Raw genomic sequence first — 27588 nt, forward strand, 5'->3', positions numbered from 1 at the left:
GGTTCTAGTAATTTTCTTCACGTCTGTTTGAAGACAAATATGACACCTAAATTTTTGACCGAGTCACTCTGGGTGATGCGACATTTGTCAATGTTCACAGCAGTTTTTGAGAATAAGTCACGGCATTTAGATGGACCAATAACTAACATTTCGGTCTTTTCAGAGTTAAGACGCAAGAAATTGAGTGACATCCACTCTTTTATCTCGGTGAGGCAGGCCTCCAAATTTCCACAGTTTAGTGTGGCAGATTCCTCCACCGGAAGGAATGTGCTTAAGTCCACCATTATTTCTTCATCAATCTTGCCGGTCAACCGACGCCTGAGACTCAACACGCCCGAACGGCGACATCTTGTGACAATCTCTACAAAGACTTCAGCTAAGTTAGTCAAGTCAAGTCAAATTTATTTATATAGCCCTTAATCACAAAAATGTCTCAAAGGACTGCACAGGATTACAATGACACAATTACCTGATCTTAAACCAACACGCGGGCAAGGAACAACTCAAAACCTCAGCGTGAGGAAAAAGAGAAATCTTGAGAAGGGACCTCACAAGTGATATCCCCCTTTCAGGATGACCAGGGTGAATTACATTTAGCATTACAGTACACAAACATAGTAAACACTAGGTAACATGTTGAAAATTTGTCCGGAAAGTGCATGACAGCAGCGACGGCCCCAGCCTGTAAACTAGCCCAGAAAGTCTATGGCGGCCACGACGCAGCTTCCCATCTCTGCCAGCTGGTCCATGCAGGCGTTCACATGCTTCAGGTCAAACGCTGGTCCGCTGACTCATATCAAATCGTCCTTCTCCTTCATATCACCACCAGGCAGGCAGTCAGAAAAAGACAGGACAATACAGAATATGAGGTGGGCATCAATCATAAGCTTTGGAATAGAAGTGTGTCTTAAGCCTTGATTGAAAAACTTCCGTTGAAGAAGTTAAACGATACAACAAAAATACTACGACAAAAATACTACAACAGAAATACTACAAGAATAGTGTACACTGTCTACGTTATTAATTGTTGAAATTTCCTTAATGAGCAATAATGAACCTTACAAAATGCTGCACCTATTTACTCACAGCAAGAGAGACCATGAATAAAAACAAAGATAATTTGTGTCAATCAGTTAATTCAGTTTAACAAACAAATGCTTGATCGAGAAAAACGTTTGCTCGTGTACTGTGACAGTATTAGCAATCCACAATTACGTCATCTGTTTTCAGTGACCAAGACGATCCGGATTAGGGACTAAATGTACAAGACAAGATCACTCGAACACAAAACAATCTTTTTTTTAAATTCCTGTACAAAAAATGTTGTATAGTGTAATTAAACACAATCTGAAATGATCAAAACAACGTATCAAGTTAACAGGTATGCGAACAAATATTCAACACTCAAATGTCGTCATAGTGACATAAATCAACAAGAGAGTGCATTAAATATATTTTGTGAGGCTTTCTTTTGTATTTAAAATACGTAATATATAAGGTGACTAGCAGCTTGATGTTTTTTAACTAGTTAACATAAAAGTAATCCCTACCAGTTAACCTCAGCCAATAGCTCCTCTTATATAAGGAGCTGTACGGTATTTGGAACTTTGTATCTCCTTGGCCTGTGTCATCATTGCAGCCTCAGTCGGCTCATTCATGATGCGCGTCCAAGTACGCACATTTCTTGAAGTCTTTTTTTTTATCATTTTTGGGGTTTGGGTTGGTGTTTGGACTCTATTCGAGGCAGGCCTTTTCTTAATCTCACCATTTTCACGTTACACTGACAAAATCAGTGGATGGTGTAATTGTAACCTGTGCAGTCCTTTGAGACATTTTGTAATTGAGGCTATACAAATTGACTTGACTGACAAATGGGAGAAAAAAAAACCTGCGAGGAAGAGCTTGTCTTCTGCCCCCATTCCCCGAACCTGCTGCGTCCCACCCGAACAGCTCTTCTAAAAATCAAGATAAAATCAGATAAATGCAGTGGAAAATAAAGAATAGGGGCTCTCTGAACTCAGTTGGGTATTGTGAATACATACTTAATCGAGAAAATATTTAACTTTCAGTTTTTAACGAACACCTCGAATGCCGCACCCTGGCTTCAATGATTGTAATTCCCCTTATTACACTAATAAACAAAATGCAGCACCTATTTACTCACAGCAAGAGGGACTATAATTAAAAACAAAGATCATTTGTGTAAACGAGTTTAGTTTAAATACCAAATAAACGCGCACAATTCTTTTTAGCATCTTTCTGAATTCTTACTCCACATGCAGTAATTTTAGTGTTGCTTATTCTATGTAGCAGCGTATTTTAAGATAAATTTCCGTGCAAAAATTGTTATAAAGCGTGCACAATTTGAAATATAAAACCCTGTAAAATACGGGGGAAACGTATAATTCGACAGGTTGGAACACATTAATAGCGTCATGGCGACGGAAGTCGACGTCAGAGTGGTTCAAAAGTGTTTTATTGAGGCTGGTCTTTATTTAAAAATCGTGATAAATAAGACAACTCACGGCAGAGTGTTGATTAACTAGTTTAAAGTAACCATTAAACCGCTCGTTTGCTCGTGCTCGCCGCCCGGTTACGTCAAAGGCAAGCGCGTCCCCGACGCAGCGCCCGTCCACCGCGGAGTGTCCGCCAGGGGGCAGTCGCGTCCCGGTGTGAGTCTGCGCCGCTCCCGCTGCACCGCAGAGAGGAAAATACCACCAGATGGCGGTTTAGGATTGCTGCTCTTCTCTGCGAGGCAACCTTCCGCTCGCACGGGCCAATTTACACAATATAAAATAACGCTAAATAATAAAAAAAGGGGATCGATTCGTCGCCGCGGGAAGTGACGCCCGACCCGGGGATGGTCGTTAAAGGTGAGCGCCCGGTGTTTTTCTGCTGCTTTTTTTTTGGTGAGGCGGGAAAAGGGGGGTGGGGGAGGAAGAAGGCGCACAGATTCAAGATGGAGGACGCGCTGGAAAAAAGGGAAGGCTGCTGCTAGATAGCTTCTGGGAAGGGGGGATGGGCGCTCCGTGCGGCTAACGGAGGCCACTGTTGCCTTTCCCTCCTCCTCTAGTTAGCATAGCATAGGCTAGCCCGCGAGCTAACTGCTCCAACAATGTCACCAATATCACTCTCGAAGGTGGACCACTACCTCCTTCTCTTCGTCACCATTGTCCACCTGTCGCAGGAATTGTCAACAAATACAATAAGCCACGCTGCGTGACGTCTTTTGTTTGCACTCGTGTGTGTTTCGACTCTCGTTTGACAACATACTTGCGATGGGACTTATCACAATGATGTTATTTTTTTTAGGTTTCGTCATTCGAAAGAGGGCAACCTCTCCAGTTTGCGTGCTCGTGTCGGGTTTAGTTGTTTTGTTTGGTCATGTGAGAGTTCGATGCCCTGCTCAGTGTGTCAAGTGCACTCAAGATAACTTGTTACGATTTAGTTGTATGGAAGTAACTTTTAAAAAGCATAACTGACAACCTAAGCTAATTGCATCCCTTACTCATAATTGCAATTCCCCTTATTAAGCGATAATAAACACAAACACAACGTGGCACCTGTTTACTCACAGTAAAACAGATTATGTAGTATAAAAACAATCGAAATCAATAACGTTAACATTTATTTACCAAGTAAACATCACATTCAATTCTTTCAGCATGTTTATTAGTTATTTCCTGTCTTGCAGTAAATATAGCGTACCTTTATTGAAGTAGCAGTACACCATAACATTTGCACCTGATATTAAGCCGCACCTGGTACATTTGTAAAGGAAAAAACATTTTGTACATACATAAGCAGCATCTGACTATAAACCGCAGGTGCCCACATTGAAGCATGAGATATTTACAAAGAAGCACAGTACACAGAAAGTGTTTTTAAGTGGTACCATAACGTTCTGTTGGACTGTCAGACTTTTGATAAGTATTTGTGTCACCAGTCACTGATATAAGTCATGCCACACATCATTGGAAAAGCTTAAACTCTTGGGATTCAAGACATTATGACCATTTTAAAATATACTCATCACAGAAACATCACGATCAGTCTGAACCAAGATACCAGAATCTATATAAAGCTGGCGTAACTCACTGTTACGTCCCGCGGCTGTATTCAACTTCTTTGAATGTCTGGAAAAATGGCTTTGTTACATCAACGACAATCCATAGAATCCAACAATGTAAAATATTTATTCAAAAAAACACGATGATCCAGACGGATAAATAGGATTCTACCTAAAACATTTCTGCTTCGTTTGCCGTTGCTTCTCGTAATCTCTTCGTTTGGCCACATTATTTCAGTTTACGAATAAACAGACTCTTAAAATCATTTCCAATATGAATGTTAGCGATCCCCTTTCGACTGAGACATTTTCTACGATGTGGGTTTGTTCATGCTGGTTTTATTTGAGCACAAAGTTACATTAAACTTGCATCTTCCTTGACACATATATTCCACCTGTCTCACTCTTACCTTTACTGCTCAGGTACCCCTGGCGGCCGTTAAAAAAAATGCACGAATTAGCCGTATCATTGCATAAACCGCAGGGTTGAAAGCTTGGGGAAAAAGTCGCGGCTTGTAGTCTGAATTTTACGGTATACTTTTTATCTCTGCAAAAACTGTTAAACAGCTCAGTTTGAAATGATTAAAAACGTATAAAATACTGGGGAAACGTATAAATGTTCAAGTATAGAAAAGTGATGTCTGTCAAGCGTAAAGCAGGGTTCTGGAACCATGAGACTCAAAGAGCCATGTATGCAAAATATTTAGATTAGAATCAAACAAAGGTGCTAAACTTTATCCCAAGACAAAAGTCTTCAGTGCATTTTATTTCACTATGCTAATGTCAGTGCTAGGAGCTTTCCTAATAAAAAGCAATTAGTTAGTTACTGAGCGTAATTAATAAAGTAATTGCGTTGACCCCTGTATTACTGGCACCCAAAAGTAGCGCAATTACTCTGAAAGTAACTATCTAGTAACAAACTGTTGTATATCGTCATATTAAAGTTGACCCCGTAAAATTGGTTAAAAATAGCGGTCTAATAAATTAAACAGAACAAAACTTGTAAACCAACCTGTGGAAGCGGTGAAACCTTCATTCAAATTTCTTGGCTTCTATGGTAGAGTGAATATTGGAATATCTGTTGGGAAAACTACATGTCCTTGTACTCAGTTTAAAATAGGTAAAAGTTCATTATAGATTGAAAAAGTAAAGGCGATTATGATAGAAAATAAAATAAAGTCAAGTATTACTGTACTTTATGCACAAGTTTCATTTTGTCGGTACATACAAAACGGCCACCCACTTCATTAGTTGGATTTAGGTTTCTGTTGCTAGCGGGCTGAGGGATGTATGTTGATTTACTCGTTAAAGAAGAAGGTGTCAAAGAACAGAATACATAATGATTTATGAGCTTTATAAATGTAGCAGATTAACGCACAATGTTGTAGCAACAGTTGAGTTAAAATATGTTATTAATAACGCGAGACATTACTCGTTACTGTGAAAAGCAATTATGTTCCAGGAACGTGTTATTCGCAACGCTGGTCTCTGATCAACAAATATCCCACTTAGAGTTACTTAGGATCATTAACGTTGGTTCTGACCGTCATTTTTCATTATAAATAATAGATTCAAAACAGGGTGCGAGCAGAGTTCTTTTGTAAAAATGTCTCAAAATACTGCCAGAAGGATACGGATGTACAATCGTAACCTTCACCTGTGTGACATGGTCATAGTTTCTACCTAGGGATATGAGTGGTCATTATTTGTCTTCCATAGCGTTTTATAGATGCGAATCTTTGACAACTTTGAAATCTATAAGCACTCGTCTTAAAAGTCCACAAGAGCGTCGTTGATCATTTTTTCATAACTTGCGCAAACTACACGTTTGAAACAATATCCAGGAAATGGTCGAAGGCGGATATCATACTCACTTGCGTTTTCTGATGAATCTCATTGGTTAAAAACACGCAAGAAATCATAATGACATTTATTCTTACCATCCTTAAAGGAAGAATCCCGGTATTGCTCTCTTGTCCTCAAGGCGTTAATAAAGGAAAACATTTCAGAGCCAGATGTACTCATGAAAGGAGCTCGTGAGCCATACATTCCAGACCCTTGGTATAAAGAATGCTAGCTTCCTTTCAATGTGTCAACATAGCATTCAAAAGTATGGTTTCTTCCAACTTCTTTTGGGTTCTCCCTTCCACTGGCTTGTTTCTTAATCCAATATCATTTGCACTAAATCTGTTTTTACTTTTGCTTCTTTATCATCCCATCTGTTGGGAAGTGGCAACAAATTCAGTGGCTTTATTGTTCACGAGATTGCACCAAACAACCAACGCATCGTGTTGACAATCGCTCATCTGAATTTGCGTCAATCCAACCAGGGTTGATTTAAATTTAGCATTTGTTTTTATAGCGGGTCAGTAGTCTCTCTAGAGGTAACATAACCGCTTTGTTTACAGTCAGCATGTGACTATTCCGTCATTGCATCCTGATGAACCAGTTGACAAATCACATTTGAGGTGTAATTTCTGATTCAATTAATTTTTAACGTGACATACATTAAATTACTTAGTGTTATTTATTTAAGTGAAGACTGCAAAATAACTTAAAAAAAAATTGTTGCTTTTGTACGCTTATTTGTTCACACATTAGAAAAACTGCACAGTGCAGTTAATACACACTCAATTTGTATGACAACCCAGCAATTAGCTGCCTTGTCTTGTCCACCTTTCTGCCAATCATTTGTATTCTCAAGTGAGCAGGTGAGAAGAAAAACAGAAAATAATTCATTATTATTTTAATGTATGTAAACAAACAACAATGAACCGATAGTTCCTCTCTGAGCCAGAAGACGTTCTTTCAAACATTCCGATGACAATAACTCAGACTCATATCTTCCTAGATTTGTTATTCATGCTTGACATGATTTCCGAGTCAACGAGAAAAAAACTGAAAGAAACAAATTATGTTTGTATGATATTTATCTGCTAAATAAACACTTGATATAATGTGATTTAGCTTCATATACATATATATATATATATCTATATATATATATATTTGTTTTTCTCATTACTAAATACTCATCTCATTAGCTGCACCGCTTATCCTCAGTAGGGTCGCGGGGGTGCTGGAGCCCATCCCAGCAATCATCGGGCAGTGGGCAGGGGACACCCTGAACTGGTTGCCAGCCAATCGCAGGGCACACAGGGACAGACAACTCGCTCGCTCATTCACACCTAGGGACAATTTGGACTGGCCAATCCACCTGAAATGCATGTCTTTGGAATGTGGGAGGAAACCGGAGTGCCCGGGGGAAACCCATGCAAGCATGGGGAGAGCATACAAACTCCGCACAGTCATTCTGGTACCTCGATTTGAACCCACACAGGGGGTTCCCAAGACCTTAGAACTGTGCCGTACACGCGCTAACCACTGCGCCGCCGTGCTGCCCAATACTAAATACTATTTCCCTAATTTTTACTTTGATTAAAAGTAAACTCTGATAATGGATCATTTTTATGTTGTCTTATTTAATCAAGGAAAATTAATTGGTAAAAGGTACACACACCCAACCGGGCTTCCTGTTTGCGTGTTTTCCACATGCCAGAGTGATTTTATTTCTCCAGGTATTCTTGTTTACTTTTACATTTGTTTGTCTGCCCTGTGATTGGTTGGTGGATGAAATAAACAGTTATGAGTGAAACGTTTTAATACAACCAAAAATGAAACCGTATTACAAGAAAGTAATTATCCTAGTGCAGTTCCTAGCCGGTGTATTCTAAAAGGCGATTTTGTAGTTTTTCTTGTGGTGGGGTGGAAAAGGACTGAAAAATATGTTCACTGCAATCCCATCATGGCAACTTTTTAGTACTTATCAGTAATGAATTGTATCTTATTTCCAACCAAGGCAATAGTTACAGTATAGTGTTTGGCGTTATTGAAATTTTTACACCATTTTCCCACCTCCTCATTACACCAGGATGCATGTTTTTGCTATAGCCCTTTCTGTCCTCTTTTTGTACTGTATGGAGTGTTTATGCAGCCATTGGGGACTATAGAACCTTAAAACAGATAATCTTAGGCATGGTGATTAATGATTGATAAGTTAAACCAAAAGTGGGTCTTAGGGGGCGGGCAACTTTGCTGCTTGTTAACAAGACTAAAGTGTCCCCAAGTTATTTGTCACGGGTTTGAACGGTCTGCAACTTGGTGCTGTTTCCAGAATGGAAATCTCTGGAAATGAAATGATTGTTGGCCAGAGTTGTGTCTTGCTTGAGTGTGCTCACTGTTAGCTTGTCAGGTCTTTTTTTTGCCTGTCGTAACATAGAATGCCAGCGTGGTGATGTTTTTCTTTTGTTATGTCATTCTTGTTCTGCAGGCTTTTGGGAGGTGTACCTGCCTGCTTTTTGCAAGCAATTAGCTTTTTGACATTGTGTGTAACTAAGAGAACTTTTGTACAGTCAATGTGAACCACTTCCTCTCAGGAAGAGCAATAGTATTAAACTAGAAGAATGTTTTAGATGCCTTTACTGCTAATATTTGTGACATGTAGTAAATTGTATTTGCGTAATCACTTGTACTGGATATTGCCCTAGATAATGCTGTCTATTGCTAGTGTTTTAGAAATGTATTTTAATAACTCACTTACGTCAAATTTCTACTAGTGTTGAATCTTCCTCCAATGTTACAAATTGTGACATTAAACTTTTGTGCAAATGTAGTTTTAATTCCACCTACGTTGTTGTAAAACAGTATTTCAAATAAGTCACTCGAAAGCAAAAGTATAACAAAATTTAGCAATGCAGCCAAGTTATGCCTGCAATACAGTCCTCTATTGCAGTGTTGTTCAACCCTTTTTGGACCAAAGTACACTTTTATTGATAAAAAAGTTCAGAGGCTTTCAAAAATGTTTGAATAAGAAGTTATGTCAAATATTTCACTGTACTCCCTCATAAGCAGGTAATTAGTATATGAAAAGAAGAAAATAATACTTAAAATACAAAAGAATGATGTGCTTTATTTATGTTTTTATTTTTTGCTGTGCAATCTTAAACCGCTTTGTTAAAGAAATTAAGTTATTAAATGTACTGTGCTACCTCATGAGCAGATAATGAGTGTATAAAAAGTATATAGAATAGAATATACATTTATTGTCATTGTTACAACATGGGTTGAATATATTGTGACAACAAAATTGGACGTAGCACTCCAGTTCCACATTTTACAGTGAGGATAAAGAAAACAAAGAGAAAGGAACAAAGAAGATGTTTGTACTGTCCTTGTTGCATGGGCTTTGTTTTCCTCCGGAGGGGGATGTATGAGGGGGTGAGGGACAGACAGAGATGGCCGGATCCAACTAGATGTTTGATCTTACTGTACGCACGGTCCAGTGTTTTTTCCCTAATTGCTCAGTCCAGGTATTGAATGGATTTGGGAAGTACAATCCTTAAGCATGCCCGATTAAAGTCGCCGGTGACGATAAAAGCTCCGTCGGGGTGTGCAAGCTGCTGTTTATTGATAGCAGCGGGCAGGAGATTTAGCGCTCTGCTAACGTTAGCATCAGGTGGAACGTTAGCATCCGGTGGAACGTAAACAGCAACCACAATGACCACAGGTAGCTCTCTCGGTTGATAGAAGGGTCTACACGATACTCTATATCGAGTGTGCATTGTGTGTCAATGATTCGGCTGTTATTGTAGCACATAGTCCCTCACCCCTGTTTTTACCGTGTATATATATATATATATATATATATATATATAGATCTACTGCCACCTACTGATATGGATGACTATTACAGTTCCTTGTCTGAAGAAAGTAAAAATACTGAATAATGGGCTGATTTTTTGGAAAGATAAAATTGGGGAAATTCCAGCGGCACACTAGACAAGGTCTCACGGCACACTGGTTGAAAAACACTGCTCTATTGCATCAGAATAGCTTTAAATCCAGCCACACTCTGATGGCTTTGAGTTTTTTAATGCCATTCAAGGTCAGTCTGCACTATATTTGTGTTCCTTTCACTCTAATATTGATGTGCTCACCTACAGCATCAGCGCCTGCAATAGTCTCAAGTGCATAGGAAGTCAACAACATGAGTGAAGGATCTTTAGTTTACCATTGTCAATAAAATAGCAGTACTTTTCTCCTAAAAGGTGATTGACTAATACAGCTTCTCCTTGATTCCATTTGTGTTTGGAATATTGGTATTTTTCCTGGGTTGTCATGACCCAAACCACGCAATGGATTATTTATCCTTAAGCAGGGGTCAGCAAATTGGCTTGATATTCTTGATGTAAACCAAAATTATATATTTATCGGTGAAAATAAGTTAAATCACAGCTTTCCCCCCTCTAATATCATGTTAAACAAATTTTAAAATTTTTTTACTCAAAAAGCATGTATGTTTTTATCATATATTTTTTAGGACACCTCAAAGCAGACATTTCACAGTTTTGTTTGTCTTGTGGTGTCTGCTGCACAGTGTGCCATAGACGTTTACCATTTTATTTGACTGCCATTGTTATTCTGAATGACGTCACATCCAGCCTTTCAAAAATAAAAAAAAGTCAGAGTGGTTAGAAAAGGGATGTAAAGCGAAACGTTCCAAAATTGTAAAAATCAATCCACCCTGGGACACAACGATATGGTTGGACGATTTAGGGTGCCGTTGATGTAACATAAAAGCACAACATTAAAGCAAGTTTTTCTGCATATTTACTCCTTTTAAGTGTAATTGTTAAATAAATTACTTTGATGGCAAAGAAAGTGTGTAGCAATGCTTTTATTTAGAAGTACTTTAATTATCCAGAATGTCCCACTGTACTATGTCAAGTCATTTTTATATGTATAGCCCTTAATCACAAAGAGTCTCAAAGGGCTGCACAGGTTATTGCACAAACTATTATTTCACACTATTATTACACCATCCCCTGATCTGGAACCAACATGAAGGCAAGGAAAAACTGAAAAACCTCAACATGAGGAAAATGAAGAAACTTTGACAAGGGACCGCTCATGTGGTATCCCCCTTTCAGGTTTACCAGACAGCAAAGGATGTTGCAATTACAAATAATACAGAGATATTGTCCACAAAAAGTATAGGTTATTCATATGCTAGAGTAGAAGTGTGTTTTAAATTTAGATTTAAACATTTCCACTGAGATTGCAGATTGGATCTCAGGGGTAAGAGCGTTCCACAGCACCGGATGGAGAATGCTCTCGAACCTGCGGAACACTTCTTGGCTCTTGGGATCACCAGTAAACCGGCGCTTTCAGAACAAAGGCTTCGGACCGGAACATAGGGGGAAATCAGATCTGAAAGATATGAGGGAGCAAGTCCATGTATGATTTTGTATAATACTAAGGGAACCTTGAAATCACATCTTAGGCTAACAGGGAGCCAATGCAGGTTAGCCAAAATTGGCGTGATGTGATCAGACTTTTTTGTCCTGGTTAAAAGCCTCGCTGCAGCATTTTGTACCAGCTGAATACTCTTGATTCTGGACTTCGGGAGACCAGAGAGTAGTGCATTACAGTAATCGAGATGGGAGGTAACAAACGCGTGAATTATGATCTCCGCATCCGACTGAGACAGCATAGGACAAATTGTCTTGTTTTGCTTTGCCATTGATGTTCAAAAGTGGATTAGGGGTTTGCTTTTGTTGTTGAAAAAGCTTTCGCTGTAAAATATGAATTCTCTGTACAAAATTGGTAAAAAGAGGCAATTTTTTTTCTAGTCATGTCAAAGCACGCCCTGAAGTGTGCTATGGTTAATTTAACAAGGTAACATAAAAGTGTTATCGACTTTTATGGTGACCCACAAATTTGATTGGTAGGTTACTGCTGATTAATTACATTTTAGTGCCTCACCATCCACTTACACTGTTGCACTATGATCTTCAATGCCATGCAATCAATCAACAGGTTATTTCAGCCCACTTCAAAGTAAGAGGGTAATTAACTGTCAAGTGTAGTGATTTAATGGTTTGTATCTCACAATCTTGCTTTGGCTGGTGTGCCAACCACAGTAAATACTCTGGAGTGTTGAAATTTCATTGACAATTGTATATCTCTGGTCTTTTTGGTCTCGTCAATGAATGCTTTGCATGAACGCGGTGCTTCCCTAGAGCGCCGATTCAAATGAGCCAACTTCTTTTTCAAGAACAACGCTCAAGCTCTACCTGATTGTGCCTGCATTGACGCAAAGCTCCTATCTGTCCTTGACACTCTGTAAGCAGTCAGGCATAGTGTTTGTGTCTTGCAAGCTGGGCCAAAATGAGAAAGGGAAAACAGGACGTTCCAAATCGGTCAAACAAGCGTTTCTACCCTCTGGCAGTTTTCCTAAGATTGGTGTGTTACAATGATGACAGATTCCTATTGAGCTTTAATTTTCCTGTAAGGATCATCCAAACCCCGGTTAAGGCTGATACTGCAAAAAGTATTCCGTATTTATAAACGTCTGCCTTTTCTACACCCTAAATCTCCGTGAACACAATGCTCCTTCACTACTTCTTAGTTGTTTGATGATTTAGTTTTCTTTACTCTATCAGAGATTCTTTTTTTTTTTTTTTTTTTTTTTGGGTCTGAGCAGTCCATTTATTAAAGGGAATAGGTTGTGTTTGTTTCAAACAAATAAGTTTTGCAACTTAAGTTTGTCGTCGCTGGGAATTTGACTTTTTTTCTCAATTTTAAATTTTACTTATGTTAATTACTGATGTTGACTGTGTATTGTCTGTTGATGCCCTTGCCACATCCATCGCACACTGGTCTTACCAGTATAGGGATTACCTCATGTGCGAGGCTCTCCTCAAGGGTCCTTAATCTTCCTCATTTGGAGTTTTTATTTTTAGTTGTTCCTTGACCATATGTAGGTTTTATGTCAGGGGATGTTGTAATGGTGGTATGTATGACCTTTTGTGATTAAGGGTTCTATGAATAAATATGACTTGACATACCAATATGAGCGTTTGAAAATAATGCCCTAAATGAACAGTTTTAATCGGACTGTTTAGAAACGTAAAACATTGTTCAATTGTGATGTTCTGTTATTCAGAGTTTCTACCAAAATTACTACTGGAAGCCAAAGCATTTCATCAAAAGAAAAATTTGATCATGTGCTGCTGGTAATAAGGAGCAAAATTACTTTGCCTTTAGCATCAGACAAGGAGACAAAAATCTATTTAGATATCACTTACCATAACTCTGTCTCACATTGTAACCAAAGCTACAATCTTGGAGCTTGATGCCCCGTGTCATGCATCTATTTGGAATAAAGAAAAGAGTTCCCATGACTACCACTTTTTTGTATTCACTTTCTTTGATAGCTATTATAAATGCTTGAGCCTAACTTGTCCGGAGAACTTGGCTCATGTAGGCCCAAATTGCCGCTTTATCTTAGTCAACCTGTTAATTCTATGTCACATTCTTGAAACCCCCCACCCTATTCACCTCATCCTACACCTTGGATCCTAAAACACTGAATGTGCAAATGCAACATGTGAGATTAGCTGTGAGGTAGGAAAAACTGCTCATATATATTATTTAATCATTATTTTTCCCCATTACTGCTTTTGATTTAAATGAAACAACCATAGGATAATCAAAATCTATCTTATTAAATCAAATAGAAGGTCAAGCAAAGCTCTTACCAGAGATGTAAAACCACCAATGACCCCTTCGGGAGTCGAGGGAGCGGCCAACTCAATCACTGCTCTATCATCGCTCTACAAGCCTGCACACATATTGAGAGTTTAAAAGCATTGTCCCTTCACTGTGAAAAGACAGCTCGCAAGGCCTGCTTCAACCAGATTAAGACCATGTCACACGGGATATCAGTGATTTGACACACACGTACTAAACACACTTGCACTCTTTCACACAGTCATTGCTGCTACACAATACTGTCCACGCATTCTTACTACTATGCACACATAATTTTGAGGCGGAGGCGGGGGGCAGAAGGATGCCGTGTGAATTACACAAAGTGACAAGATTGCTACTGAAAAATGGAAACACATCTTCAGACACGCACACACATATCTAAAGAAAAACCTTTGTGTGCTTGAGTTAAAGATGAATGCATCATTAGGGTGAAAAGGACAGCGCAGGAATAAGGAAGACAATGTGCTATTGGTGCCTTCTTGGCTCCAGTTGATGCAGAATCGGGCTGGATTCTGTCTTTAATGACAAAAAGCTATTTTTCTTTTGCAAAGTAAATCACGACGAATGGTAGATAATTGAATAAACAATAGCAGCTGCGGATAGGAGCCATCACAATTTCCGATTGCCAATCTTGGAAAATTTCCGACCTGCGGATTTAACCAATTCCAAACTCGTTTATTTTCTTAACTTACACAATCCTTCGTCAGCCTTCAGGTTTGTTTTATCATAGCCATTGAACAATATCTGTAACCCAATCACACAAGTCTTTTAACTCCACGTGAAGTAATCTTCTCCAATAAATATGAAAAGCCCGTTATAGATATAAGCCATAAAGACCAGTGACTGACTTTTTCAGACCAATGAAGAGTGAGATGAGAGGCGGAAAAGTAAAGGGGACGGACAATCTCCGGTCCTCTGAAAATGAACAAATCAAGGCAGATTTTTGCTTATGAACCGCTCTACCACTCTGTTTTTTTTGCGTTCTTAATCTTATCCAAATAGTTTAGCAAACATTGGGCATCTTTGATTCATTTTATTTCCTTGTGACTTGCTTCTCTTGGTATGAAAAATCCCAAAAGTAAAACCATTAGTGCATAACCCAATAAGTCAACCAAAACATGGATCTTTGTACAGTAGTTGTCATTGTGGACTCCACCAGCCGACAATTAACCACCTCACCTACAAAACTACTCACACTTATAATTCCATCATTATGCTTTTTATCCATTAACATGACATTTCTTTGCTGCGTCTCTCTAACCTTTCCATTATATGATTGCAATGGGATTGGGTTGTGAGGATTTTAATCACAGCTTTAAGTAGCGCTGCATGATTTTGGAAAAAAAACTAATTGCTATTTTAGACCTGTATTGCAACTCCGATGCAATTTTCACAATTTTAAAAAAAAAGTGTATTTCTGTGCTTGTTTTGTTTTTGGGGAGAACTCAAACTTAGGGACATGCAAACTTACCTTGAGATGGCCTTATTAACTAATTTACACAACCGTAACAAAAAAACAAATTAGATGTACAAATAAAAACAGAATTGCAATTGTATAAATGGTCTTAATTGTCATTATACAAAAGTACTACAAAATTAGAGGGCTTCGCCTTTCAGTGTAATAAAGCGATTTAAAGAGTGGCTGGCTGGCTACATGCTACCAATTGATAACTGCTACTTCTGCAAGGTCTCAGCAATGTTTAAAATACAATAGTCACAAATGTTGTTTCCAAAGAATTGTTGCTCCAAGACATCCCTTTCATAGGTATTGGATCTGGCTTTGGTGACTAGCCAGTTTCGACGTTGGTAGCCTGAGAGTTGTTAGAATAGCTGTTGGCTTTCCCTTCTGACGCCGCCTCTGTTGATTTCCGGATGCGATTAAAAATCCCGGGAGCACACGCTGACTTTCATCAGAGTCTGATTTGATTCATTAATTCATTTTCAATGTAACAAACTGCTAAAGCTATAAGCAGTCGCGATTGTTTTGGTAGCCAGTTCTACACTAGCTTTTTTAAGTTACGGACACACGGCTTGTTAACTTTGCCTCGCCTTTATTGGCTTGTGCCATTAAAATCTGCTTCTGATTGCCCAGCGCTGTTAAACCTAAAAATATGAAAATTCTTGTTGGCCAAACACTCCGCCATCCATTTAACAAACTATAGCGCCTGGAAAAAAATGCTGTGTTTTGCGGTTATACTATCGCACGATGTCACATCCGGATATCAATTAGATTTCGGTTAATCGGGCAATTACCTTCAATCAGTTAATTCATCATTTTAGAAATTTTCAATTTTAAAACTATCAAAATCATAAAACGGAAGATTGAATCCAAAGAATGTGGAGACAATTGAACGATACTAACTAGTTGCAGTACATAATTCCATACTATTAAAATTCACTGGCAGGACGCCAGGGTTTCATTTGTCCACGCCAGGTTCTCAAACTTGTATTATTAAAAACTTTAATACTACTTTTAAATGTATATAAATAGGAATTAAATTAAAATAACCTTAAGATATCTCATTCCATAAAAGATCAAAAAACGCCATGGTGTGTTCGCTTGCATGCTTTTTTGTCCCCTCACTTGCTTCTGATTTATTGCTTGATTGGTTAATATTTCTGTTTTTGTTCAATGAGCAGAGGAGGGAGGGGTTGGGGTGGTTGAGGTAGTTGGCGCTGCAGCAACGCAATGAGCACAGAAACTGGCCAAGATAAATTGCAATACGGAGGGCAAAGAGGGAAAGGAGATTTAAAAATGAGTTAAAGCAGGAAAGTTAGCTTTATTTGGGCTTTTTTAAATTATATTATTGGCTCCAAATCGTGTGCATTGTCTATGGATGACAGAAGAATCATAATCAGTCCTTGAGGCATCTTTTCTGTCATGCACTTTCTGGACATATTTTCATCTTAATGTTTTTCTTGCTGATGTTCACTATTATTGTTATGTGTGCTGTTACCCAATGAAAATCTATTGCACCATGGTCATCCTGAGTGGGGGATTACCACTTATTCTGTAGGTTTCCTATTTTCCTCATGTTGAGGTTTGTGGGGGTTTCCTTGCCTGCATGTTGGTTTAAGAATAAGGGATTGTGTAATTGTAACCTGTGCAGTCCTTTGAGACATTTTGTGATTTAAGAGCTATACAAATAAATGTGACTTGACTTGAACTCAAAGTTTAGCACTTTGTTCCTTAATGCCAATATTCAGTAGAGACTAATTATGTTTTTGTTTTGTTTAAAAATAATGTTTTTGCATGTCTTTCAGAGGTTCTGTGTTGTTTCAGTCTTCATTGGTTAGAAGTTGAAGAGTAAATAGTTAAAAGTTCTTGTATTAAACAGTTTTTAGAGCACTGAAGAGTTGATATTTTTAATCTAATTTTGTTGTGTAGTTTTTGTCTGTGTGTGTTGCTTGACTTTAAATTTGCCTGTTAAAAAAAGTTAATACTATTTAAAAGTTTACTGTAGAGTAAAATAGTAAAGGCTTGTATAATATAGTAATATGCTACATTTGTATTCATTCATTCCATGCTTAATGTTACATTATTATTGGTAGGAAATCGGTTACAGCAACAAAAAGTGTTTTGCATGACATGTATTTTTCTAAACTAATGTTTATTGTTTCAACCTGCAATCATCCAAACAGACTGATTGAATTAAGATTATTTTATTTTTGCCAGATCTCAGAACCCAATCATTTTCATATTAGACATACTCTCACTCACTCTCTATGATGTTTTCTCCTTGTTCCCACTGATGGTTTTTGCAGATTTCTTTTCGAAAATGATGCACTGCCGCTCTCTTGCAGCCTGAAAGCAAATAAGTGCAAGTGTAGGTGACTCAGTGGCAGGCGGGATGCGGGCTTAGTAGGACACAATCAGGAAGGATGTTATGTGTAGAAATGTCCAGGATGACTTAAGGGCAGCCTTTTAAACACAAACAGTGGTAGTTATATTATTCTTGGTGTTTCTAAGGTTTTAAAAGGTGATGTCAAATAATTTGGGTAATAATACATGATGATCTGACACCAGATTACCGTAATTTTTGTTAAAAGCCTCATAAACTCAGGTTTGATTATCTTACCCCTGGTTTAGCTAAACTACGCTTGGCTACCCCACTTGTATATATTGTCCTACTTTGTCCACCGTATCGACAGACATGACAGAAATTCATGGAATTTTCCTCCAGATGTTGAAAGTTTGCTGAAAGGGCAGTAGAACACGGCCCATTTTTATTGCAATAGAGCAGGGGTCGGGAACCTTTTTGAGCCAAAGAGCCATGATAGCAAAATATTTTTATTTTATTCTTGAAAGAGGGCCACACCATACCATTTTATTTCACTGTGTGATGTTTGATGATTTGATAATATTTATGAAATAACAATAACAATAATGACTTTCTATATAGATATACCACTTAAAATTTGTCTCACAGTTATTTTAGAGACTTGAGGCTCATTTTGGCTGTTATTTTTTTTCCCTAAATGACTATTTCAAAAAGAGGTGCGAGCAAAGTTCTTTGGTAGAAATCCCACAAATTACTGCAAACAAGGTTACCGACAAATTTAGAGCGTAGCAAGCGCTTGCTAGTGCACAGCTCTGCCCATTGCTACCACTCACCCAATCAAATTGCTGTGAATGCTTTACTGGCATTTATGGGTGTTGACAGTTTTTCCGGTGGGTTTTCATCATAACGTGTCTCAACAGTGAACATACATTGTTTAATAAGCTTCAATGTAAATGATTCCTCTGACACGTACAGCCATAACGAGGTCTGTAGGTTTGACACACTACTGTAAACTGTAGTTTAAGTTGCACTGTATATATACTGGACCGAACCAAATTCGTTTTGGTGGTGTTTTGATTTCAAATGCTCCCAAATCGTTTCTGAAAGAATTGGTTAAGAGACGGAGAAAATTTGTATGAGTCTCATTTTATTTGCGAGCCCGATGTACTCATGAAAAGACACATATCTGGCTTGTGAGCCATAGGTTCTCGACCCCTGCACTAGAGTAAATCAGTTCCAGCAAAGAAAATAATATTGAGACATTGCCATCTTACTGCCCAGCACACTCTGCTTCTACTAATGCTTTTACTTTAAGCATTGTTATTTATAAATAGCTTTGTCTTTAGATTGTAAACAACGGTTAAAAAAAACAAAACAAAGCCCACTCAATGAGGTCTTATCAATCTCATGTCCGGTTGCCTTGTATCCGTGCACCTGGATTATTCACAAAGAAAACATCTCTGTTCAATTGTGATCATGACCGCGTAGTGAGTTTTAAAATAGAGCTCGTAAGTGACACCCTGCTAAGTTTACACGTTTTCAATTTTGACTGGGTTCCTCATGCCGCTGCCATGCGGGCATGCCTCAGGCTAACCCGGACTTAGTTGACTAATTGAAATCCATGTGTTCCAGCTGCTTCCCCGCAGAGTGGACCCAGTCTGGTTTATCGCCACAAAACAGCTGACAACCATTTAGAGAAAATTTACGCCATGAAAATAACATATGTGACAGTTCAAGTTTAGTGGGGGGATTACCTCATAGCAGGTCTGCACAGGAGCCGTTGCCACGGGAACCGTTCTCAGAAAAAGGACAATCCTGTTCCCCTGACACTAACATCTTGTAACATTTGTCTTGACTATCTTTATGTGCCTGAGAGACAGTATAAAATAGAATTGCCCGGAAGCAGCTGTGATGTAACATTATGTGGCTGTGTGTGGTTATGACAGTGTAGTGGCACCCCAAAGTGCCTTAAAGCACAACTGAGAAAAACATTAAAATGCTTCCCTGAACTTGAAGAGATCCAAAGACATGCTGGATGGGGAACACTGATACTTTGTAAATCAGTCATTTCTGGTTGCCAACTGATATATTTTTCAAGGAGTTTTAAATCTAAATATCTATGTTTTTGTGAAACTCATTTCGGCCACTCGTATCCGGGATCGTGTTCTTTTGGTCATGACCCAAAGTTCATGACCATAGGCGAGGGTAGGAACGTAGATCGACCGGTAGATCGGGAGCTTTGCCTTTCGGCTCTTTCGGCCGACTTGATGCATGCGGTTTAAATACGAAACACCACTGTGACGTCTTGAGCGAAGTTTACTTTTATCCTCGCAGAAGCAAATGGTCTGTTGAAGAGATGAGAATTCCTACTCCTTTAAGAGTACTGGCTTGGCTCACTAAAAAGAGTTGGCTCCTTCGGCTCCTAAACAGCTCTTCGGGTTGTTTCTGTTGTTTAATCCATATATTTCTATTTATTGTGAATTATTATGAATGACTTAAAAGCAAAGTAAACACTTAAACCGTTGCACTGAAAAACACAGGAAGTATGAATCAAAATATTTGTAAATTTACCCAAAAAAAGGTTAACTACAAATATGTTTTAACCTGTTTCATACTCAACATATTTAAAGTCAACAGCACAGAATCATCCGGTTTTGAGTTTTTCTTTGGCCTCATGTCGGTTTCAGATCAGGGGATGGTGTAATTGTGGCCTGTGAAGACATTTGAAACATTTTTTGATTAAGGGCTATACAAATAAATGTGGCTTGACTTGAATCCCTGAAAAAAATACATTTTGACGAATCACAAGAAAAAAAAATCGTGTGTCAAAGGGAACCGGCTCTTGATTTGTGGGTGCCGGCTCCTGTCATCCACTTCCAAAAGCCAACACGTACAGCCACGAGTCTGTCGACAGCAGGCACTGTCAAATGTTGGATTCACATTGTTTTTGCAATGCAGCCCTCGTTTGCAATTTCTTTTGGGGCATTAGTAAAATACTGTATTCATAATTGCTGTCCAACTATGTTAGTTGCTATTTTGAATGGTAACATGATCTGGAAATATGAGACGTAAACAGCAAGGAGAGAGGAAACCCGTGCTTCTGAAAACAGCGTCAAGTGTGTAGGGTTGGGAGCCATTGGCTTTTTTCAGCCAAAGGCATGGATGCCAAATTCCCTACGCAGTTGGCGTCAGGTCTGCATGGGGCTTAAAGTCCCCTATTTTCAAAGTTTACACTCTTTTTTTCTTGCAACAGTGATGACAATCCCCTTTGGCAGTTTTTGGGTAGGGGTTGTAAAGACAGATCAGCTGGTCGATCAACGCCACATGATGAGTTGTTTTTGGTGAACCCTAAAATATACACCTAAGTTTGTTTTGTAATATTACATTCCTTAATAGTGTTTTTGTTTCTGGTTTTGATCGGTACTTAATTTCAGTACAAACCTTTTCTTTGGAGAGCTTCAGTTAGTCCCAGATTGTTGCTGTCTCTGATGGGGTTAAGACCATGTCTCTGTGAAAAACAGGTTTTGGTTGTACTGGTGTTATGAAAATGAGTGCCTTAAAATTGAACGTCTGTGTTATAAATCGATAAGTCCCTGAAACTCTTTAAATAAACTCGGTTTTGACAACTTAAACCCCTGGAGAGGAAATAAACCTTTTCTATCCTTTTCTTTGATGTTCTTCCTTATTTCGAAGGATTGACCAGCAGGAACCACGCATAAGGTACATGTTGTAATGCTGTCACCGTCACCACTCATTAACCTCAAACTGCTTAAGTACAAAAGCAAAAAAATCCTGAAGCACAGGAGCAGTTTAGACTGTTTCTCACTTGTTCTGTCGCCTTCTGGCGAGGAGTCATTAACAGCTGCTGTGTTTGTTGAAGTGTGACTGCCCCTGTAAATCTCCTTTTATAGAATACTGCTCCTTTACACACTCTGATCTGGCACAATTTTGAGGATATCTACTATCTTGATTGTAATTTTCACATAAATTGATGGTTGTTAATTCGTACTGGTGCATACTGAAAGATCAATAGATCATCATAATACTACACTCTGTCGCAGTGCTGTGATGATTTATGTATTGGACAAAAGTTGTGGTTTGTTAGAGATGACGCTAATATTGTTTACAGTTAGAGAAGGATGTTTTCATTGAAACAATTTAATGTTCTCAAACTTTTGGAGTAATATCTTGGGGTGAATGTACAGTGCATCCGGAAAGTATTCACAGCGCTTCGCTTTTTCCACATTTTGTTATGTTACAGCCTCATTCCAAATTGTATTAATTTAATCCCTTATCTCAAAATTCTACACAAAATACTCCATTATGACAATGTGAAAAAGTTTTTACTTTTTTTAAATTTATTAAAAATAGAAAACTAAGAAATCACATTTACATAAGTATTCACAGCCTTTGCTTAATACTTTGTTGATCCACCTTTGGCAGCAAATACAGCCTCAAGTCTTTTTGAATATGATCCCACAAGTTTAGCACACCTATCTTTAGGCAGTTTTGCCCATTCCTCTTTGCATTAAGTCTCAAGCTCAATCAGGTTGGATGGGAGACGTTTGTGCACAGCCATTTTCAGATCTCTCCAGAGATGTTCGATCGGATTCAAGTCTGGACTCTGGCTGGGCCACTCCAGGACATTCACGGAGTGGTTCTGAAGCCAATCTTTTGAGATCTTGGCTGTGTGCTTTGGGTCAATGTCCTGCTGAAAAATGAACCTTCGCCCCAGCCTGAGGTCAAGAGCGCTCTGGAGCAGGTTTTCATCCGGGATATCTCTATATATTGCTGCATTCATTTTTCCTTCTATCCTGACTAGTCTGCCAGTTCCTGCTGCTGAAAAACATCCCCACAGCATGATGCTGCCACCACCATGCTTTACTGTAGGGATGATATTGGCCTAGTGATGAGCGGTGCCTGGTTTCCTCCAAACATGGCGCCTGGCATTCACACCAAAGAGTTCAATCTTTGTCTCATTAGACCAGAGAATTTTGTTTCTCATGGTCTGAGAGTCATTCAGGTGCTTTTTGGCAAATTCCAGACGGGCTTCCATGTTCCTTTTACTAAGGAGTGGCTTTCGTCTGGCCACTCTACCATACAGGCCTGATTGGTGGATTGCTGCAGAGATGGTTGTCCTTCTGGAAGGCTCTCCTCTCTCCACAGAGGAACGCGGGAGCTCTGACAGAGTGACCATCGGGTTCTTGGTCACCTCCCTGACTAAGGCCCCTTCTTCCCCGATCGCTCAGTTTAGAAGGCCGGCCAGCTCTACGAAGAGTCCTGGTGGTTCCAAATGTCTTCCATTTACAAATAATGGAGGCCACTGTGCTCATTGGGACCTTCAAAGCAGCAGAAATTTTTCTGTATCCTTCCCCAGATTTGTGTCTCAAGACAATCCTGTCTCGTAGGTCTACAGACAGTTCTTTTGACTTCATGCTTGGTGTTTGTGCTCTGACATGCACACTCAACTGTGGGACCTTATATAGACAGGTGTGTGCCTTTCCAAATCATGTCCAATCAACTGAATTTACTGCAGGTGGACTCCAATTAAGCTGTAGAAAGATCTCAAGGATGATCAGTGTAAAAAGATGCACCTGAGCTCAATTTTGAGCTTCATGGCAAAGGCTGTGAATACTTATGTAAATGTAATTTCTTAGTTTTCTATTTTTAATCAATTCAAAAAAGTAAAAAAAAAACTTTTTCACATTGTCATAATGCAGTATTTTGTGTAGAATTTTGAGATTAAATTAATACAATTTGGAATGAGGCTGTAACATAACAAAATGTGGAAAAAGTGAAGCGCTGTGAATACTTTCCGGATGCACTGTATTTATTGTTCATTAATGCATCAGTAACAATTGTTTCTATAAATGTTTCTGTTAATTGTTTGATGATCCATTTCCCTGGTGGCAGTATTGCTTGGTGCAGTAGTCTGCAACATTTTCTGTAGCGCAGACCGGTTTAATGTCCAACTATATTCTCGCGCCCTCTGCCAATAATATTATTAGTAATAATAACAACAATAATAATTAGACCAAATCCACTGTGTAATCCACTAGCGATCTTGATGATGTATGAAAAGGCATTCGATTTGATCTCATCACACAATTATTCTATTTACGGAACCACATTGTAGGTTTTTTCAGATTAACTATTTCCCATAATCCTCCACACAATTTAAGAGGGTTTTAGGGGTCAGAAAAATGTGTATACACAAATGAATACGGCATGTGCATAAAAATATGGCTTTTTATTTTTTTTAATTTTCTTTCTGCGCGGCCCAGTGCCAAACGACCCACGGCCCAGCATTGGTCTGTGGCCTGGTGGTTGCTGACCACTGGCCTAATGATGATATAATATAATATATTATAGCTCCATGATATAATAAGATAAAAGAATTGGTTAAATTGCTTATTTCGTCTTTTTTCCTTTGCTTTTTTTTATTTTTGTAGGTTAGTTGATTGGACCCAGTCAAATGATATTGTAATGCATTTATAGTTCATTTTGAAGGTGTTTTTAACCTCTAGTGTTGGCGAATCATTTTTTTATTATTGACATTTGAAATGAAATAAAATGATCTGCATTTATATAGCGCTTTTCAAGTCAAGACTTCCCAAAGCGCTTTACAGTGTGCTTCACATTTCCCAATAGCGGCCTTCCAGCCCTGTAAGGCGCTAACCTGCTTATTGGGGGCATTAGGGGTTCAGTGTCTTACCCAAGGACACTTAGACATGTAACACGGAGCTGGGATTCGAACTGCCATCTCTTAATGAATGTTTTCTTAAGCAATTGTTTCAGTCAAAGCTGATATGAGTCTGCAAAGTCAATACGAGGGGGGGGTAAAAACAATTTAAAAGACGTATTGAAATTTGCATTGATGTCCGATAAAACGACAATATGATTTGCTCAAGTCCAATAAAACAGCAATAGCCACCCTTTCAACCCTCCCTTTCTTCAACTTGGTCCCTCCTGTCCTCACTTCCCACCCAATCAAAGAGCTTTCAGCGTCAGGATTATGACCCTCGCCAGTCGCTATGGCAACCAGGGCCTGCCTCCTAGAGAACACGCTGTGCATGTTAAGTGCTTTCTCCGAGGCTTGCCGTCTCTGTCTTGTGTGTACGTTCTCTCACATGCACATTTGAACACGAGATGATCAGACAGTCCACCGTTCTATCAATTGAACTATCTAACTGTGAACATCTACACATAAAAACTTTTGCATCACAAAATAGACAAAGATTTTCAACGTCTTTTTTACGCTCTTAAGAATCCTCGTGCTGCAGGTTTCTGTAGCACACTGGCTCAGCTACAAAGTTAACACTGAATACTATTAATTAACTTTCAAGCTGGGTTATAACAATATAATTAAATAGCCAAAAGATCCATTGAACACATCAATTTTTTTAAACAAATCTTAGAAGAGAATTGAACTCACTTTTAAAAATCAGGCTCATAACAGCCAGTGGTTTGAAACCAGTGAACGTAAAGTGAAAGAGCGCCTTAAAGAACACTAATATTTGACCAGTAGATGTCACTGAATAGTGCAACCAAAAACAAGTGCTCCTAAGAACAAGACAAAATACAAACTATGGAGACTCAAAGGTGACCAAAGCACACAATTTTCCTTCAGTTTTTTACCCATCTTTCACAAGGTTTTTGTATCTTTGTAGTACCCTTTGCAGCAAGATGGCGAACAATCATGTTAGCTCACTCTAGGTGAGCCTCGTGTTAATATGAAATATATATACATATTTTTCGAGTATTTAAAAAGTGCACAGTTGTATGATTGATTGCTGTTATTTTGCTTATTCAAATCAATATTGTTTATTTAATAATGAATGAAATTTAGTTTAATAATGATAATAATACACAAGGTCACTAAGGGAAATCTTGTAATTTACTTGTTGTAGCCACATAGAGGTTAGTTGTAGTCCGTTACATGCAACCTAAGATTAAGGTCCCAAAAATGTATTTTTCTTAAAGTGAACAGGGTTCTTGCAGGTGTAAAATACAAAACAATTTTAGCTTGTTACACACCAAACAGATTTAAAGTTGAAACACAACAAAAAAAAATCCCAGAAAATGCAAAATCAATAAAATATCTTAAAAATATTAACTTGTCAGTGCTATAAATAAATGATACAACCAATACTCTTTTTTTTTTTTTTTTTTTTTTGTCTTCAGAATTGAACTAAATTATTACGCCCTTTCTGTGTTTGTTAACAAGTGTGATGTAGCCAAGCTGCGCGTGCATTGTTGAAGCAGAATGGCAGAATTAATGTCAGTTTATAGCAGCCCATTGACACAAAATGATTTTAGATCATGGATAGGAATATTCTCAAAATATCACAAATTAAGTTTTAGCAGCAAGATAGCAACTTTATTTTAGTCATTAAAGTCGACCAATAAAAAAACGTTCTTTTGATTGGCGCTGGATTTCTTCCTTTGAAAGTACTGGATTTTCTTTTTTTTTAAATGGCCTTGAATGTGCTTGCATTAGGCCAAGAAAAAGGTGTACAAACCATGAGTGGAAAAATAGACAGATTACAAAAAAGTAGCACACTGAGAAAGACTAATATTTGGCCTTTTATTTGAATTTTTCCTCAGAAAGTTATTATTACTTCGTGTCTAGGTTCACACTTTTAGAGTTTAATGCTCAGTTCAGATTTTATTTGTTTATTCATTTATCTATTTATTTTTGTCCATATTTCCAACTAAATGCGAATTCTATGTGATCTTCTGTGTGAATGCCACAATGCAATGCACTCAGTGTTTACGGAAGCACTAATGGATGCTAACCGACGAGCGAATCTATCAATCTGAAAGTTATTGTGCTGCCAGAGGCTGAATAGAGTTGTCCCCCCAAATATTGAATTATCCAAAACCTCACTTTTCCTCCATTGAATGCTCTCCGGGTTTGCAACTGCCATAGTATTTTCCTCTTCCGCCTGCCTGGTTAAACGCAGAATGGTGACGTCTGTCTCCTATCAATGACGTGCAGGTCTCAGGGATGCGTTTCGACTGTTCACACAGCAGTCACATCCCAAAAGATCAGATATGTATCGGTCGTTGGACCATATATGAATGTGACCTGGGTCTGGAGTGAAAAAATCGGGTATGTGCCGTTCAGGCGGTCTTTAACAGATCAGATTTGAGTCACGTGCGTGCCTTTTTTTTTGTAGGATGCCAACCAATGTGATCAAACTGCACTCAGTGCATTGAAAATAAATGTTAAAAAAACACAGATCATAAATATTTAATACACCAAACACCATGCATTTAAATATGTTGCTTCATTGGTGAGCTGATTTATCAACCCCAATTTCTTGAAATTTTAGAGATTGATGATAAGCCAATTCATTTTAAAATCAAAATTATTTCTACCAATCTCATTTCACTTGCTGAAAAGGCCACAGTCTTTTGCTTGAATCATTACTAGAATTTACATTTTTATTTAGCAAAAGTGCTAGATATGCAGATAAGAAACGTTTTCATTGAGTCACTGAGAGCATGGAATGATGCCCCCTTCCTACACATAAACAAATTTTCTCTTCCTCTATACGTACATCAGCACACAAAAAAACAATTGATTTGCACAAAGATAGACTTACATGCAAATGAAGGCAAATGGTCTGCGAAGTTGACAGAGGCTCAGTGTTTGCATTATTCTTCAGAGTCTGGTGTGTGCCCCCAGTCGGTCTTCTGAGGTTGCCTGGCTCATTTTAATAACAATCAAGCACCATCGTCATCTTGTCGTCATCTGAATTTAGATGAATTTAGGAGTTGTTAAGGAAGTCTCAATGAAATGAATCGATCTTCCCTGAAACCAACAAGGCCATATTGTTTGCCGGTGTTAAAAAAGGCGTTGATTGCCTGCGGCTTTCATTTTTCCCACCTCTAATGCCAGCCAGGGTTGTGTAATGTTTATATTGTATCTCTTTCCATCATCCTGAAATCGTCAAAATCGTATAGTAGATGCACGACTGATATCTGATTAGTAAATGAATACTTTGAATGTTAGTACATCAATTATAGAAAATGCTGCACAGACATTTTTATTTCATGCATTCTCAATTTTACATATTGACCTGCTGGAGATATAAAGGCAATATAACAATTATT

At 38.4% G+C, this 27588-nt stretch overlaps 1 protein-coding gene and 1 long non-coding RNA gene across 2 annotated transcripts in view; one reads left to right on the top strand and one right to left on the bottom strand.

Annotated features, from left to right (window-relative positions):
- Positions 1–2610: 2610 nt before the first annotated feature.
- The window catches only part of stag1a (STAG1 cohesin complex component a), a 40935-nt gene continuing 15957 nt past the window's right edge, over positions 2611–27588 (top strand). The window contains exon 1 of the mRNA XM_088355266.1: positions 2611–2873. The gene's annotated coding sequence lies outside the window, so the exon portion shown is untranslated. The remainder of the gene's footprint in view (positions 2874–27588) is intronic.
- On the bottom strand, positions 12946–27224 carry LOC148351904 (uncharacterized). Its single transcript, XR_015852965.1, has 5 exons — positions 27078–27224; positions 20908–20974; positions 17406–17489; positions 13672–13754; positions 12946–13283 (listed from the first exon to the last, which is right to left on the bottom strand). It is a non-coding gene; the product is annotated as an uncharacterized LOC148351904 (long non-coding RNA).

The sequence above is a fragment of the Urocampus carinirostris genome, chromosome 15 (assembly GCF_059441175.1).
Source record: "Urocampus carinirostris isolate Australia breed hairy pipefish chromosome 15, RoL_Ucar_1.0, whole genome shotgun sequence".
In the NCBI taxonomy this organism is placed as follows: Eukaryota; Metazoa; Chordata; class Actinopteri; order Syngnathiformes; family Syngnathidae; genus Urocampus; species Urocampus carinirostris.